This window comes from Ambystoma mexicanum, chromosome 10, assembly GCF_040938575.1.
Source record: "Ambystoma mexicanum isolate Mex_15411 chromosome 10, UKY_AmexF1_1, whole genome shotgun sequence".
Taxonomy (NCBI): Eukaryota; Metazoa; Chordata; class Amphibia; order Caudata; family Ambystomatidae; genus Ambystoma; species Ambystoma mexicanum.
The window spans coordinates 489,001,212-489,019,518 of record NC_090932.1 but is presented as its reverse complement, the minus strand read 5'-3'; positions in this window follow the sequence as shown (position 1 = coordinate 489,019,518).

Here is an 18,307-nt window from a genome sequence, read left to right as displayed (position 1 = left end):
TCGGCTTGTAGCATCCAATCACTACCCATGCTCTGCAAATAACTACTCCTTCTTCCCATCCATCTGGAGAAGGTACTGACCCCCAAATCTGCATCTGGCCTCTGTTCTTCCATCTTCTGATTTCTTCTGCAGATATTCCTTGACTCTCAAGTCTTCTGTTTAACTCCTATTTAATTTCAGACCCTTTCATTCCAGGCTGTTTGTACCTTATCACATGATTTTTGGTATGCATTCTTGCTCTTGTCTTTGTGTCTTGAACCTAATCATCTTCATCTGGATTTCTCCATTCTGTTTCCCCTGCTAATTAGGCTGTCCTGCCCATGAAGTGACATCTTGCTCAGCAGAGTGCAATGTGAGATAGGCAGTGTGCTGTCTGAACATCTATAAAGCAGGAGTGCACATACATAGCATTCCTCCTCTGGGGTGCATTTGCCTAACTCTTTCATGTGCTGATACCACATATTGTTTCCGAAATGTGCTATACAGTCTAAATAATCATTCAGCTATGGTCAACCTCCTTTGTACTTCTCTTAGGTCTCCCCCTTGCCTCATGAGCCTTTATAATCATCTCATGAATTATGTCAGCATAATTCCTTCTCACTGTAGGAATGATAGGAGCATTGGTCAGTGAAATCAGTGTCTTTACTTGTGCTACTTGTGTAGGAACAATCACATGAGGTTTCATAATATGAATGAATCCAAGAATCACAGAAAACTTGTGAAGCCAACCTCGCAGATAAGCCAAGACTTAGCTGTCACAGGACTGCGTGCTTTCAGATGCACCACTGCAGTAGAGATAATCACATAAGGCCTTGGCCGAATCACAATTGCCACTTCTGTACTTTCCTTCTGCATAGAAAAATACACAAGAACTACTGCTTTGTTTGGATCCACAAAATAGACAGTATGTACTGTGAGTGAGAGAAGAACTACAATAAACACGATGCATGTATAGATAATGTACCAGTAAGTCCGGTTTATGCAGCAATACCTTCTTTCCCGTTGTGGTGGTCTCTCGTTGTTTGCCACATTGTCATTACTATCAATGTCGCCAATTTTCTACTTTTACTTTTAAGGAAGGAAAAAACAAATTTAATCTGGTAATCTCATAAAATATTCTGACAATTGGTGTATCTGCTCCACGAGCTCTGTAATCAACAGACTGATGACAGGACAGTTGGTAGGGTTCCTGATGTATAGAAAAAGGTTGTCTTTTTGTGAAACCTAATGAGGAGGTGCTTCCAGGAAATAGTAGAAAACCAAGCCAGTAGATTATCGACGTCCTCACTCGACAAACCCATCCATGCTTCCAAGGAGATGTGTCCGGCAAAAAACAGATTTGCATGTGAATTTCATGTATCTGCCAATTTATCACAGGTCGATTTCTTGGATCCCTTAGAAATACATGTGTGTTGGTTTGTCGCTCAAAAATATAAGGATGCTCTTCAATGGCTCTGCAAACTTAGGATGATCTTTATATATGAAAAACTTACCGCAATAGCAAATGATACCATGACTGATTTTGTACAAGAATGGACTGCAGTTCTTCTGCATGATGATTGTGTTTCCATGAGGCTGTAAAATGTATACTGAGCTAGGTTGTAACGGCATACCTTCTTACACCTCCCATGAACCCAAGATGACTCCTGATCAATGGTCCTCTTGTCGGGCCCCGCAGTCTCAAGTGATATTTATTACAATCATGTGATAAGCAAGTGTTCTCCCCTAAGGTTGGATAGTTTGCAACACCCCAAGACTTGGCATGTTAATTGTTTGGGGGGGTGGGGTGGGAGGGGGGCAAGGGGGAAGGGAGTTAATGTAAAAAAAAAGAGAAAATACTACTGACAACTTGGTTCACTTTGATGTTTTTGCCGGTTGGGTCAGCATTCTCGCTCAAACTCATTTGAGTATTGTCAATAAAAACAATTTGAAAAAAAAAAGACCACTCCCAGCAGTTTGTTTGCATCTTCGTTAGACAGGACCATTTGTGTTTGCCATATTATACTCAGGAGCTGGAGGATTTACTCAATTATGTCTCAGATCAATCTCCTCATGACTGGACCATTTTTAGGATCTTGTAAAAACATGTGAATGTCAGTAGTTCTCCCAACCAATGTACGATACGCACAAAGAATGCAGAGGAAAACAGTAAGAATGATCGGATGAATGTTGCCATTAGGCACCACCCTTGGCACTTCCAAAGAGAAACTCAGTGAGAAAGAAATCAGGGAATTGCTATGTGTTTAATCGTCAAGGATAAACTCTAGATCTGGCATTTCCTTTCCTTTCAAGACTTCAATATGTCTCAGTCTAATGTTACCTAGCTTCTGTGGCACAAGCACAATAGTTTTTTTCACTCCTTGGTTTTAAAAGCTACAAAGAGTGTCTCAAACGTACCACAGTCCAATGAACCCTTTATCTTTCTACTGGCAAGTCTCTGCATCCTTCTTCCTCATCATCGGTCTAGTCTGCCCATGCTGAACTACTTCTCCATTGCTTGCTTCCAATTGGGGTGGGGGTGTGGTGGTCTCGCCGGTGTAGATATTCCCGTCTCCCAGGAATATCCAAGTGGGTCTTGCTAGCACACTGAATGCCGATGGAGTAACATCCTCGACAATGAAGGGATTGTTAAACCTGGGTTGATGCCATTTGCGGACAAAGTTCCGGATCAGAACATAATCTCCGGGAATGAAATTTGCTGGTAAAAGTTCATTTGATCCGATTGCTGTATGGTCTTCATGTGTGTTCTGAGACCGACACCCCTTCTGCTTGACTTGGTCTGCAATGACAGAGATACTTGTAGTCATACATGTTAAATACGCATGTAGCTCATCTTCTAACAATTCTGCTGTTGCCTGGGTATCACTTCGATTCCTAGATGGAGGAGTATGAGCCATTCTCATTCACCTTCCCGTTACTAGTTCATGGGGCATAAGATGATGGTCAGAGCCTGGTTGATTCCTAAATGCATATAATGCAAGAGGCAGGCAACGCAGCCATCCTTTTTTCAATGTTAACTTAAGCTTGGCTATCCTCTCTTTGAGCAGGTTGTTGAATCTCTCACAGATCCCATTCACCTGCAGATGATAAGCCAAAGAAAATATTTGCTTTATACTGAGCAATAAACTTATTTACTCAAACACTTTGTTCACAAAATGTGGGCCATTATCTGATCTTAATACCCCACATATTCCCTAACTTGGAAACACTTCTTGAACTAAGAACTTTGCAATGCAAGTTGCGTCTGGATGTGTGCATGGGCCAGCTATAATCCACCTTGAGACAGGGCACACCACCACTATCATCTATCTATACCCTTTAAAGACTTGCAGCATGTCAATATAATCAATATGTAAATGCTATAAAAGACCATTAGGTCGAGGTATGACTTCTCTGACTGTTCGCAGTGTGTGCCCCGCAGTAAACTTTTGACATACAATGCAATTTACTACATAAAGATCAACGTATCCTAACAAATTCGGCACAAACCATTCCTCCGCAATAGTTGCTGCGAGGCTTTCCCTAGTGACATGCGTGTGGTAGTGTAGCTGTTTCAAAGCCACCCTTAATAAGGCTACAGGCATCACCAGTTTACTACTGCTTTCCTGTTGCTACAATGTCTCGAAAGGGGATAAAGAACACCCCCTCTGTGTCCACAGATCCCTCTCATCCTGTGCTGCTTCACCTTGAACTTCCAAATAATTTTGTCTTCGACAAGTTGTTAAAACTTTCATTTATTATCATCATCACCACCATTCTTTTATTCAACTCAGGTGTATCAAAACTCATAATTTCAGTTGCATATGCAAACCTTGTTGCCTCTTCGTCTGCATTTGGTGTCCACGTGAAATAATGTCTGCTTGCTTAGAGTGCTGTGCACTTAACGATTGCAATGGCTATTGGGTGCTGTAGTGCTTTAATAAGTCTGTCTAATAAGGCTGTGCTGCACTGGAGTGCCATCCGTGTGGAGGTAGCCCCCCCTTTTCCAACGTGCCAACCCTGCGTGTATTGTCGACATCACATAGGCAGAGTCACTGTATACGGTTACTTCCTGGTCTGCATGTTTCTCAAGCGTGTCAATCAGCGCCACTAATTCTGCAGCATGTGCTGAAAAGTGAGACGGTAGTTGTGCACTCGTCATTACTTCAAATTCCCCATTAGCCAGGTGCATTACCACAGCGGCACCTGAATATCTTTTCCCAACAGTTTGATTGATCCTTGAAGACCCATCAATAAAGAGAATATCCCCACCTGACATTTTCTTTCACTCTTGGAATTTCATCATAGAATTCCTCATAATTTGCATAATCATGTACATGCTTGTCTTCTGCCAATGGTTCAGCTATAAATGTGGCAGGGTTCACTGTCTTGCATCTGACTATTTTAATTGTTGGATTTGATATGACCACCTCATAAGTGGAGGCTCTTTGAGATGTCAGTCTACCTTTAGGTTTTTTCAAAACAGCAAATAATAAATGCTCAACAAACATTGTTATGGAACACCCCATTACTATACTGGCAGACTTCTCTATAGTGAATGTGGCAGCTGCCAAAGATTTTTCACTGGGGAAGTGACCCCTCATTAATAGGTCCAAGATCCCACTATAATATATGTGAGCACTGCCGTCATGACAGTCTCATTTGTGTGCTAACATAAAAAGAATTCCTCAGAATAATTAGGAATCCCTAAAGCTGGAGCTGTGCAAGTTGCCTTTTTCAATTGATCAAAACTTCCTCAATCTCCTCAGTCCATACAATATTTTCCTGACTTACTTGAGCCTTTTTCTGGGTCTGCAACAATGGCCTTGTGTATGAAATATACTCAAATACCCATGTTCTCACATAATTGCACAGTCCCAAAATTTCTGCATGTGCTTTATCGTGGCCAGTTTTGCTATTCTTAGAATTGCCTAAGCCCTTTCAGATGTAACCTTCTTTCCTTCCTGCAATATTTACTGACCTATCTATATACAGCACCTCTTTTTGGCAATACTGCATTTTTTCTTTCTCCACTTTGTATCCTTTTTCTGCTAGAATAATCATTAGCTGAACTGAGTCACGTCTGCACTCTTCTTCTGACGTGCTGCGGATCAAAATATCATCTACATATTTTAGCACAACACTTGGCAAATCAATATTGCTTAAATCCATCTCTAGGACTCTATTAAAAGTCAATGGAGACCCACAGTACCCCTGGGATAATCTTGTACTTTGTAACTTATTCTGTCTGAATGTAAATTATGTCAGATCTTGAGAATCTTTATGCAGCGAGATTGAGAAAAACGTGTTTTTTAAGTCAATCACAGTGAAATATCACATCTCAACAGGGATACTACATAAGATTGTCACTGGATTAGGAACTAAAGGAAACTATGCATCTACAATCTGATTAATTGGGTGCATGTCTTGAATTAAACACCACAACCCCCACTTCAATTTTTTGACAGGATTCACTGCGTTATTGCATGGTGATTCTGACATCACTAAAATGCCTTGATCCACCATGGCGGATATGATATTAAAAATGCCCTTGACTGCCTCTCGAGACATAAGATACTGTCATGCTCAAGGTAAAATTGCTCCTGGCTTCAGTTTAATCTTCACTTCTCCAACCCCCTTCAATAGGCCAATTTCATAAGGGCCCATAGTCCATAAAGAAACTGCCACTTTTGCCATGTCTTCATCAAAAAATGCAGGACACTGTCTCACAATCAACATTCTCTGTGGGACCTTGCATCATTCTGCCCTCACCCAATATGTGATGCTCATGCCGAACACGACTTTGTCATCAGATGGGTCATCTTTGAATATGTCCTCATCAGTGACGTCAGTTAACCTGTAACCCTCTCCAATAGCAATTACTGTGCTCCATGACCTATTTTCAAATCCTATGAGCATAGCCAAAACCCCTTGTACTACAGCTGCTTTTAACTCTAAGGGAAAAATCTGTCCCACCTCTCCGTCCATAGGAATCTGTGGTCTAAAGAGGAACTCATCAGGTATCCTCATAGTCTTGCCTACTAAACCAGGCAACCATGTTAGAAGAATGCGTAGCCCATAATGAAACTCTTCCGGTTCTAACGGTACCTGTCATGTGGCTATTTGCCCTGTAAATGCTATAATGAATTTGCTGACATTTAAATAATGTATTCCTGGTGTTGAAAACACTATGCCTTCATCAGTAAACAAAATCGTCATATTCAGTTTTGTCATTAAATCTCAACCCAGTATATTATCTGGTGTCTGTTTTGAATACAACAATGGAACTGACATATCACACTCTCCTATAGAGAGTGGCAATTCTTCAGTGAAATGAACTCTACTTATAGCTCCTGTGAAAACTTGAGCAGTCATGTCATTACCCGATGATAAAAATGCTCCCTCCCATATAAATGAGCGAGTTGCACCCATGTCTACCAAAAAAGAAAAAGATGTGCCTCCTATGGTGACAGCAACCCTTGGTTCCTCTTGAGGATTTGGCATTGCTGACAGTACTGAACACATCAAGTCACCAAGTGAGCTGTCCTATTGTGGGTACATACTTATCCCTGTGCCCATGAAATGATTCCCACCCTCCATGGTGACACCTCCTATCCTAGGAGTCAATAAATGGTGTGTGTCTCGTTCTGCTGAATTTGCATTGGTGCATGCTCTGACTGCCCTTGTGGTGGATTCAATGCTGTTTGCTGTGGTTGCAAAGCCTGTTGTATTCTCAGCGCTTGTACTTGATACATTGTTTGATTCTGGACAAACCCATCTCTACCTTGCAAGCTATATAAACGCAGATAGGCGTTCTCCCCTCTTGAGAGCTGCCATTCTGTATATACCCTTGGCTCACACATGTTTGTGCTATGTGCCTAATCATTTCACATGTCCAACATACAGGAGGTAGTTTTCTAATTTGCCCACCCTGCATGCCTTGATTATCGTTCTGTATAGGCTGAAACCCACTTTGGATGGAAGTTCCCTTGATTATTCTGAAAACCTCCTCTTAAACTGAAGTTTCCTCTACCTTGTGGTACAAATCCATCCCCTCCTTGATTAAACTGCCGTTATAGCTGCAGTATACCTTTTGTTTACTGCGACCCTGACTCTTCTCCACTAGTTAAAATTGACCCTTCTATAGCGCACTTTGATAACTTTTTCGGTACTAGCTTAGCCTCCTCAAGCTTCCTACTTTCTTTGTTCTTTTGACTCTTCTTCTGCAACATTTGGCAATGATGTGCTATTGTGAACTGTATTACTAGCCGTGGTTTTGCCTCCATACCCAGCAATTTCTTGAGCTGTCTCTGCACCTTGTCTGGCAGCCCTTGACATAATATATGATAGAATACAGTTATAGATTCCCCCCCACAGGTCGTGCTTTTTCAAGCTCCAATGCTCTTGGAAATTCTGAAAGTAAATAAGCGGATCCTCCCCTTCCTGCATCTTACATGCCATTAGAGCGCCCATATCTGACGTATCAGGATACTGTTCTCGTAGCACTTTGCAGACTCTACAATTATTAAACGGTGCTCCATCGCGAGCAGTGTTCTGGGCACTGACACCTCTGTATCCTGCTCTCAACCATACGTCATCAGCTCTCTCCCCAAGTATAACTGCTTGAAGTCTCTTAATGTCCCCTATTGCTAATATGTTTCCTCCTGCCATTTTCTCTAATTCATAGATCAATTTTCCATCACCAAATGTCAGACCCAGGAGTTTACACCTTAGATTAACCTTATGCATTTGGAGCCATGGTAAATACCGCAGTCTGACCCCTCCTTCCTCTAATAATGGGAACTGTGAAATCCCAAAATCGCATTAATCCCCCATCGTTTACCATTCCATATTAGGGACAATGGTTCCACAGCACCTTCTTCCCGGTAATGACCTTAGTCTGCCCACATAAGGTGGCGAGTCCCCCCCTCACACTATGGGATCACCCTTTAGGTCGACATTACAGCACCAAGGGCTCTGGAGTCATTGATTTAGGTTGGTCCAGGTCTGACCATCTCACCTCACTGTCTGTCAGAGAAAACCCTTCAGGAACACATGCATTAGAACCCTCCTCTCCACGGAATGTGTCTCTATCTTCGTCTGACATATCCTGTCCCCAACTTGTGTGACTACCCTCTTGCTCATTTCTATTCAGAGTCAGCATATCCAAAGACAAAGCTCTATGCTCGAGCCTAAACAAACTTCCCTCCTTTCCTTTTGGCTGCGTACCTGGCTGCGTACCTTCAAATTGATAATTTTTTCCCTTTCCTTTTGATTCACTTTTGGTCCTCATCTCATGATAGACCTTATCAATGTTGTTCCCAATGCTTCTTATGTGAAAATTGTGCTCTAGATTTGCGCTATAAGGACCTGGCACTGGTTCATGTGTAAGGAAGAACTCTTCTATGTCCTCCCATGCTACTACTGGATTAGGTTCCGTTAACTCTTTCTCTATGCGATCAATGTTTCATTCCCTTTTCCTTCTCTTGAGTTCTCTTTCCTCGTCAAACTGTCTTTGTTTATTTGCTTCCTCCCTTACCCTTTCCTCTTGCTGTCTTTTCGCCTCTCTTCTCTCATTCGCACTATGCATTTCTTCATCCCTTTGTATTCTTTTATCTCTTAACTTCTAGTCTTCCTCTTCCTCTCTTTTCCTTTCTAGCTTATCTCATTCTTCTATCATCGCAACGCCAAGCCTCTATGTCACGTTTACTTTAGTCTACCTATTCACTGAACATTATCAGTTAACTAATAAATAATCAAATTTCAAATCTCATTGTTTCTATCATAGTCTATTTATTTCTCGTTCTATCAATATTTCATTTCTTTATCACACACATGATATACAATGCACAGACAAAACAGATAAACTGACAGACTGGCCGGCCCACATATATCTCTGTCAACTCTCTTTGTGACTATTTCTGCCCCTAAAATATCTCCAATGGAGTATGAGCTGTCCTCTTTAATGACCCTTTGTCGTTTGTAGTCTATTTATGTCCACTTGGACTTTAGGACAAGCTCTTAAAAGTTCTTGACATAGGTCTGCAGGTTTACTATATAGATTGCTCCTCATCTATATATCTTAAACTGTGACGCTCATCGTCTTACACTAGGAAGCTCCTTGACTTTAAATAAACAATAACATACCCCAACCAACCCTCCATTAATCTACCCCCGTTATCACTCTTTCCCACTCAGTGCTCATTCAGTTTGCCACCTCACTGAGTCTAATCACCCTCCCTGTTTTTGACTTCCGACCGTTGGGATTGTCTCCTCCTCAACCAGCTGCTTCAACCTTTGGTCCGCTCATCTTCCTGTAGAAGTCGGGAAGGGATTCAGCTTGAAAACGAGGGAGCTGTAAGGATATTTGGCGTGTTACAGTACACAGTACAGCAATACTGCACAAGTAGCACAATTTTTTTAGCACCACCACCACAAGGGTGCGGTGCATTGCTATATGGGTTAGCAGATTAACAAGGAAAGACAGGCTATTCAGTCAAAAACGATTTTAACATATAAGATGCAAATCTATTTTTACAGTTAAAAGCACACGTGTTCATTTAAAAATGCACACTATTTTTCACCTGAAATGCCTATATTGCTAGAGACACATTTGAAAATTAACAGCTAACCTATTAACCATTAACCTGACTAATAAAACCTTATTTTAATATAACCCACTAATAAAATGTGTTCTCTACTGCAGAATTAGGCATACTCTGAAAACCATTTAAATGAGTGTGCAGATTTTTTCTCTTCTCTTCTCTGCCTGATTCTCCGTGTTTTTGTGCACAGTAACTGCAGGAAGGAGGAAGTCAGATTTGCAACAATTGCAAATGTATAAGCGAAGCTATTGTTGAAGAGTAGGAGGATGAGAGATGATGGATTTCATTGGGACACGTCATAAAGAGGGCTGAGAGGAAAGTTTTAGTGGGCAGTATCAGGGAAAAAGACAGGCAGACATCTTTCTGCACTACTGGGGAGAAGACCTGGCTGTGGGGTCCTGACTGAATGCAGATTCCTGTGTCCTGCTGCAGTCGACATTGGGGAGAGCTGAAAGAAAAACCTTTCCACTGGCTGAGGCAGTCCTATCTGAAAAAGCTGAGAATTCCAGGCAATGACCCCGGCTTGAGAAGGCAAGCGTTCCTTTTTGCTGGAGTTAATCCAAGAGAGCCACATTCACAAAGAGAAGCCTCTGAACAGATAAGGTAATTACATAACTGGGGGAGCTGTGTGTGTGCACGAAAATATGCAGTCAGTGTAGAAAAAATGAAAGTCCCGTGCGTGTCTTAATCAAGTGCTAATGTTGCAATTTGAGTTCTGTTCTCCGCCACTCTATTTGCAGTGGGTCATAGAAAATGCTTTGATTGTGCCATTTTATTGCTGTAAAGAATGAGATCGTGTTAAATACAACTTTTATAATACAGAAAAATATTTGAAAACAGACGGATGGTGTACTTACTGTTTATCATTACAGTGCTGTTGATGTGGGGAGATTTTTAAACAGTGCAATGGTCATTTTAAGACAGATGTGTGCATGTCAGAATCAGTATGAATAATTGTGAGTGACTGTAGTATAACTTGTTGGAGGTACATGAGCCAACGGGAAGAGAGACTCTCTGAACATAGCTCCCTACCGTATATAAGGTAGTGGAAATTACCACAAGACTACCACAGATAGCTCTCTGTCGTAAATAAGTCAGTGAGTTTGCCCATGGTGGCGCACCAACACTATCACTGGAAAATGTGGTATCCCTAGAATGCAGGTCTGAGGTCTCTCTAGTGATCACACGAAAAATCTAAGCGAAGATAAGGGATTCTGGACATTGGGGCCACAAATAAAACAAGGGAATTATGCTCACCAAAATACCACCAACCACGTATACCAAATATGCAGGTCTGGGTGCTGAAATAATGCATGTCCATTGTATTATTGTTGCACATGGCCAAATCTGAATACAAAGAGTGATTATTGCTAAGTTATTTTTTGGCGGTAATAAAATACCGTCAGGCCCCAAATCTCCACAAAATACCCTACATATTTATGGTGCGTTGGCCGGGAAAGTGATCACAGAGTATCTACTGGGCGTGGCAAGCGTGTCTCACACTGCCATTTGCACATTAAAGGGAACCCATTTTATAATAGCAGTGTGCCACTAAAAACGAATTTCAGAATGTCACAAAGCGAAACCACATTCTCAGATCTAGTGCAATATTTAGAGGCAAAGTTATTTGCACATGGGAATTGGTCTTCGAATAGTACGTTAGAATGGAGTAACCGCATTCAGGGTGAGGTGCAGAAAGAAAAACTAGACAATATTTTTGCAGAAAGCAGCATAATTCAGGTCTGCCTTACAAGATTATTGAATGCAGCCGATAAAAATGCAGAGAAAGACTGTTTAATACGGCTATGCGGCAAAATATGGTTTATTTTAAACAAGTCCCTGCGAATGCAAGAGAATGATACTCAGCTAATTAACAGGTTAAAGACTGAATTAGATGGGGCAAGTAAAAATCAGGAAATGTTGAGAGCAGAATTGGATGTATGCCAAAAAGACATGCAATTAAAATGCAGAGACTTTGATACTCAGTTATCCAAAAGCAAGAAACAATTTGAAGATAGTGAGCAAGAATTGACACACTTAAAAGCATTAGTGGATCACATTAGGCAGGATAAAGATGAGGTTATTTCAGAAATGCAGATTTTACAAAAAGAACATTGCGAAAAAGAAGGTGATCTCCAGAGTGCAGAACAAGAAATGATTAAAATGATTCAAGAAAGAGACAAAAGAAATAAAGAGTTCAATGAATGCCAAATGCAAATGTGCGACATGCAGGAGGCGATTAATAAAATGAGCGATGAAAATAATTATTTGCAGAATGAAGCAACTAGACTCCTTAAAAAGTGTAAGGACTTAGAACAGTAAATGTGCATTCCCAGGTCCCAAGAGAGGCGGCAGGGTACCACATTCAATGGAGTGGAGGTGAATTCTAGCTCTGCCCAAAGAGCTAGTGCCCCAGTGACTGGGCCGGTGACTGAACTTGGTTGCAGCGCCCTTGGGGGATTTGATACTCCCATTGGGGGCAGCCACCAATCTCATACACCTGAAAACAGGATTGAATCACAAAATAGTGCAATTCCATGCATTGCAACAAGTAGCCCCATAAAAATAATGAAATCCATTAAAGCCCTGATCAAACCATTTAAAAAGGGAGGTGAATGCTGCATTGAGGATCACTTAGAAGCGGTGCATGACATTTTTAAAGCACTCCAGATACCTAAGGAACAGTACAGACAATATTTTCATTTAACTTTAGATGCCCCGACGGCCAGCATCATAAGGGGATTAAATGAACAGCAGAATATGACATGGCTGGAGTTTGAAAAAGAAATTAGGCATCATTTTTCTCCTTTTCAGTCATTGCAGGAGGCAAAGAAAGTCGCGTACACTATTACTGCTGGACCTAATACATCACCTCGCCAATTTTTACAAGACTTAAAAAGGGCATTCTCTCGCTTTGATGTATCTTTTGACTCAAATTCCAATGAGTTTAAAACCGCATACTTCTATGGGCTACAGAAAGACATCATATCCCAATTGGTCCGTGAATTTGACCGTGGCAAGTCCCTTGAATGGATTGTACATCAAAGCACCAAGCTATATGAGGTACTCTATTGTCAGGGTAGAGAAAGTGATAAAATGAAAGATACTAGGCCTAAATCTAAAGAACCCTCAGCCACAGTAATGGAAATCAGGTCAGCCAAAATGTCCATTGAGTCTGCTCAAAGCCAAGGTAAAAATAATGTGACACCTGAACAAAGGGGTAATCAACAAAGATTGCCATTTCCTATACCAATGTTCCAATCACATGATCCTAGTAATAGAGAGAGCTACATCAGCCCTAGATATTTAGGGGATAGACCCCGGGTAAGATACCGGTCTGATATGGCAGGTATGAACAATAACCAGAGACAAAATCAAGATCAAAGAAATGATGGTCCCTACCAGTCATTGGGGACACAGAGTAGGTTTGATCCCAACACCATGATATATGGTAATCAGGATAGGCCCCGATATGTGGATCGATTTACTGATAATGGAAATCAACATAGGGGCCAGTACCCACAATCTGAGAGACAGGACATGAGGCAAAACGTGAACTACAGTCCACGCCAGTACAATGATTCCCCACCAGGGGACTATAATCAAAGGATGGGTGCAACCCGCTCCCCTCCACAAATGAATCAAGAGTTCAGAAACCATCCCAACCGGTATCAATCACCTGAGAGGTATCAGAATAGATCCAATCAGGGGGAAAACAACCAATATCGACCTAGGCCACAGAAAGAGGATCCTAGAGAGGTGGAAAGGTTCCAATGCCTTGAGGCCCAAGTGAAAATGTTAGCTGAGCAAATAGGAAAGCTCTATACAGCGCAAAAACAACCTTCCAAAGAGGGGGCTGATGGCCATAGCAATGACCGGGGGGCTTCCGAAAAGTGACTAAGTACTCATGATAACTGCAGTGCCAAAATGACAGATTGCTCTGATATAACTTTGCATAACGACTCTGAGATGACTAATGGATTAAAAATGAAAGTACCAGTAAATGAAATTGTGATAGAAAGTGTAAATACTTCTAAAAAAGAGGTACGGTTTAACTTAGAGCTAAATAAAACAGTAAAGATTTGCACAAATGAAAAAGAAACATTAGGAATTCCAAAAGAACAAAGGGACAGATTTAAGAAAAATGACTCATGCATGGGGAATACCAGTGAACAGGGAGTAAGTGGGGATGCCATAGCTCCTTCCCTGGGCAAGCAAAACAATGACCAAACACAGACAGAAAAAGGAAATACTCACAAGGAGGGTACAAGTCAATCACCTGAAAAATTCTTTGAGCCACATATTTTTGAAGAGGCTGAAAGGGCTGGTATTACACTAAATGATCACAAATGCACAGAATTAAAAAATGACAAATTGCTGAATGATGTTGTTACACATGTTCAGTTGGAAGGTTGTAATGTGGTCTCTGATGTTACCCAGATGGATGGGCGAACGGTGGCCACACTCCAAAAAACCTCTGAACATGGAGAAATGAATAAAATATCTCGCACAGAAATGGGTAAAAAGGAGGGAAAAATGTCTTTTCATTTACCAATGTGCTTAGCCAAAAGTGAAAAAGACCTGAGAAAGGTGAGCCCTGAAATCAGTAAGAATTCACATTTCTTATGTGTATTAGAGGAAGTTGAGGACAGATATTATGCACCCATCACTGTAGAAGAAAAATGCCACACCTTTGCTATGATTGACACTGGCGCACAGGCCACAATTATGTCCAAGGAGCTGGTAAAGAGTATCAATGAAGGGAGGCCTCCACAGAGTCAGATCACAGTGAAGGCAAATCAAGGCCCAGTGCATAACTTTAATGGGGAGGAGGTGCCCATCATAGGTGTAACTGAGGTTGACATAAAAATAGGAAAGCACAGAATGAAACAAGAGGTATTGATCACATCTATTTGTGAAATTCCATTTCTGATGGGGACAGATTGCCTGAAAAGATTGTCTCCTCTCATAGATGGGGTGAATGGAGTGCTGTGGTCCTTAACCAAAAAACCATTGAGGCCTAAGAAACTAAAATCACAAAACAGCAATATAAAAGAATGTCACACCGTTGCCAAAACAAATGATGCTGTGGAGGTATATCTCCAGAATAGCTGCATACCTAGTGTCACTGTTATATTAATGTGTCAAGACAAAGATCAGAGCGACAATGAAAAACTACCTGTACAAATCTACTTGGACCCAAGGAAAGATTGGCAGACTGCTATAGATGAGCACACATTACGTTTTTACTTAAAAGAGAATACATGCAAACAGAATATTGTTCCTAAAACAGATTCAGAAAAACACATTACCACTCTGGCAGAGATACACATGGAAGATGAGCAACCATGGGTTCACGTTGGTATAAATGATTATCTTAAAACAATAAAAGCCACTTTAGCGCTTGAACATGAAAGGAGTTTCATTAATGAGAAATTGTTGCAAAAAATTATGGAGAGGGAAGAAATCCCGAAATTTAGGTTTAAAAACCAATATGTTTCTGGGTTGGACAGTCCAGACTTTGAAAACCGAATTACAGGCAGATGCATGCTTAAAATTAGCATTGGGCAGAAAACAATTTACCATAATGTATGGATAGTGAGTGGAGCACAAAATGAATTTTACATGGGCAATGACATCATGCACAGAATGTGTATGGTGTTAGATTTCCTTAATCAAAAAATATGGTCACGCCTAGGTGGGCCGGCGCCTGAATTTGAAGACAAAAGAAGGGCTTATCATTGTGCACAACTAGTTCCTTATGCAGTCGAATTACAGATGAGGAAAAATACTATTGTTCCTGCATTTACAAAACAGTTTGCAATAACACTGAAATGCAAAAATGGACAGCAGATGAAAGGCTCTGATGCATTTGTATGCCTGAATGAATCCATAAAACAGCAAGGCCTGGATTATAAATACATTCCATTGGTAGATATTGGTGAAGGATCTGTAAAAATCATGGTAAATAATAAAGGTTGTCAGGACATTCATTTAGAGGAAAACTCCCCATTAGGAATGGCCATACAAAAATCACATTATACGGCAGATTTAAATAACATGGTGATTGGGAAAATTCCTGAAAAATATGTAGATGCCAAGGGCGAGTTGCCAGAACACCTGGACTCTCAGCCCAAAGGAATATTTAAAATTCATTCTGTGTATCCTTATGATTCAAATGAGACAGTGTGCTGCCATCAAGAGGATTGCATAATATTTAATTTAAATGAAAATGAAACAGGAAATCAGCCCATTGAAGTGGAAGCTGATCTGCCAAAATATTTGAAAGTGGCAGCTCTACAAAAAGACACAGCCACACAGTTAGAGGAAAGCGCTGAGATTCCTTTACCAGAAGAGTTTCCAGAATTTTCCAGAATGGTAGAAGAGCAGATCTCCTTAGCGGATGCATGTGACAGCGATGAGGATCGACGCAATCTGAGGGAAATATTTATGGAGTTTAAGGATGTATTTGCAAAAGATGCTTATGATTGTGGTTTAACTGATTTACATGTGGCCACACTACCAGAAGGTTGTAGCAGAAATCCAGTGTTTGTACGCCAGTATAGACTACCGCTGGCATGTTTAGAATCATTGGCAGAGATTATTAAAAATTTGGAATCACGGGGAATAATTAGGCCCATTCATAGCACATCCAATACGCCTATTTTAGGTGTGTTAAAGCCAAATGGTCAATGGCGGCTGTGTGCAGACTTAAGAGAGTTAAATAAAAGAGTACCAGTATCTAGATGGCCACTACCATTCATTGATCAGGGCCTAGCTCAGATACATGGTTCAAATGTATTTACCACGTTAGATCTCACATCTGGATATTGGTGTGTGCCATTGGCAGAGGAGATACAACACCTATTTTCCTTTACATTTGACAGGACTCAATATGCCTGGCTTAGAGCTCCGTTCGGGTACATCAATAGTGGGAGTGAATTTGGCATATTTTTGAGAAAGGCCATGCCAGATGCAGCGGAAAGAGGAACAATAGTTTATGTGGATGATGTCTTGATAAGAAATGAAAACCTTAAAAGCCATTTTGATGAAATAAGACATGTGCTTGGCCAATTGCAGAAAGCAGGCGCCAAAGTATCTTTGCAAAAAGCACAATGGTGCAAGAAAAAAGTGAACTTTCTAGGGCATGAAGTGACTGAACATGGGCTAAATCCACAAAGGAAGAAAATAGAGGCCATACAAAGATTAAAAGATCCTAAAAATGTGAAAGGAGTAAAAAGTTTATTAGGGATGACAGGCTATAACAGAAAGTTCATTGAGAATTATGCAGAAATCACTCAACCATTGACTAAACTGCTTAAACTAAATACTCCCTGGAGATGGGAAAGAGAGCAGTCTGATGCAGTGGCTAGATTGAAGGAATGTCTTCTAAAGGCACCATGTTTAGCATACCCTATAAAGGACAGGGATTTCTTTATAGAAATAGGCTTTTCTGAACATTGTATGTCAGCAGTGTTATCACAAAAACACGATTTGAATCACAAAACCATTGCATATGCAAGTAAGGCATTTTCCCAAGTTGAAATGAAATTTAATGAATGCGAAAAGGCCCTATTAACCACTGTGTGGGCGCTACAACATTTCCGCCCCATTGTTCAGGGAGAAAAGGTGATTATTGAAACAAATCATCAACCTTTGCAATTTTTAGAGAGTAAAAGAATTAGATCAGGCAATCTAGCGCAATCCAGAATCACTTCATGGACGCTGGCATTACAAGGTTTTCCCGTAGAAGTAAGATATGGACAAAATAAAAAGAGCCCAATTGCTCAAGGGTTAGCTGACTTACATGACTGCGCAGCTGAACAAATAACAAATGAAATGGATGTGGAAGCTAGTTTACAGGAATTTGAACAATCACCACACAAAGCTTTTGATGAAAAAACATGCAAGGATTTGCCAACTGTATATGTGGACGGTTGTGCTTTTCACATTGAAAATGACAATAATAAACAATTAGTGGCAGGAATAGGAAATGTCTGGTTGAAATGTGAAGGCGTTCCTAGTATAGGGATGAGGATTGGAGATAGGAGCAGTCAGGTGGCGGAATTGGCAGCCATCTATAAAGCAATTGCTACTGCAGTTGATAAAAAGTTCAGTGAAATTGTCCTGGTGACTGATTCTGACTATGCACGGAATAGCTTTGTGGAGTATTTGCCTGGTTGGAAAGCAAGAGGCATGGTTACATACAACAAAAAGCCACTTAAACATGGAAAAATGATACAAGCCATAGACACATTGGTGTCAGAAAATAATTTAACAATATACTGGAGAAAAATTTGTGGGCATTTAAAAACACCAGGAGAGGATAAGGAGGGAAATGATAAGGCAGACCATCTGGCTAAGATTGGGGCTGTGATGGGAGAATTGCTACCTATTGATTATTTAATGAGTGAAATACAAATTGATGCAGTCACACGTTCTAAAGCACCAAAGGAGGTAGATCAACCGGTGGTGCAGTGGAGTCATGACACGCCAGACCAAGATTTGATTGAGGCACAAAAGAATGATCAAATTTTGGGAATCTATTATAATCATTTGATAGATCCTGAACAAAATCCTTTAACAGAAAATGATTGTATGGGAAAAGAAGAGTTGAGGGTGTTATTAAAGAACAAAACACGAATTAGATTACAGGATGGACTCATGATTAGAGAGTCCATAACAGGGCAAATACAGTGGGTAGTACCCCTTTCATTCAGAGG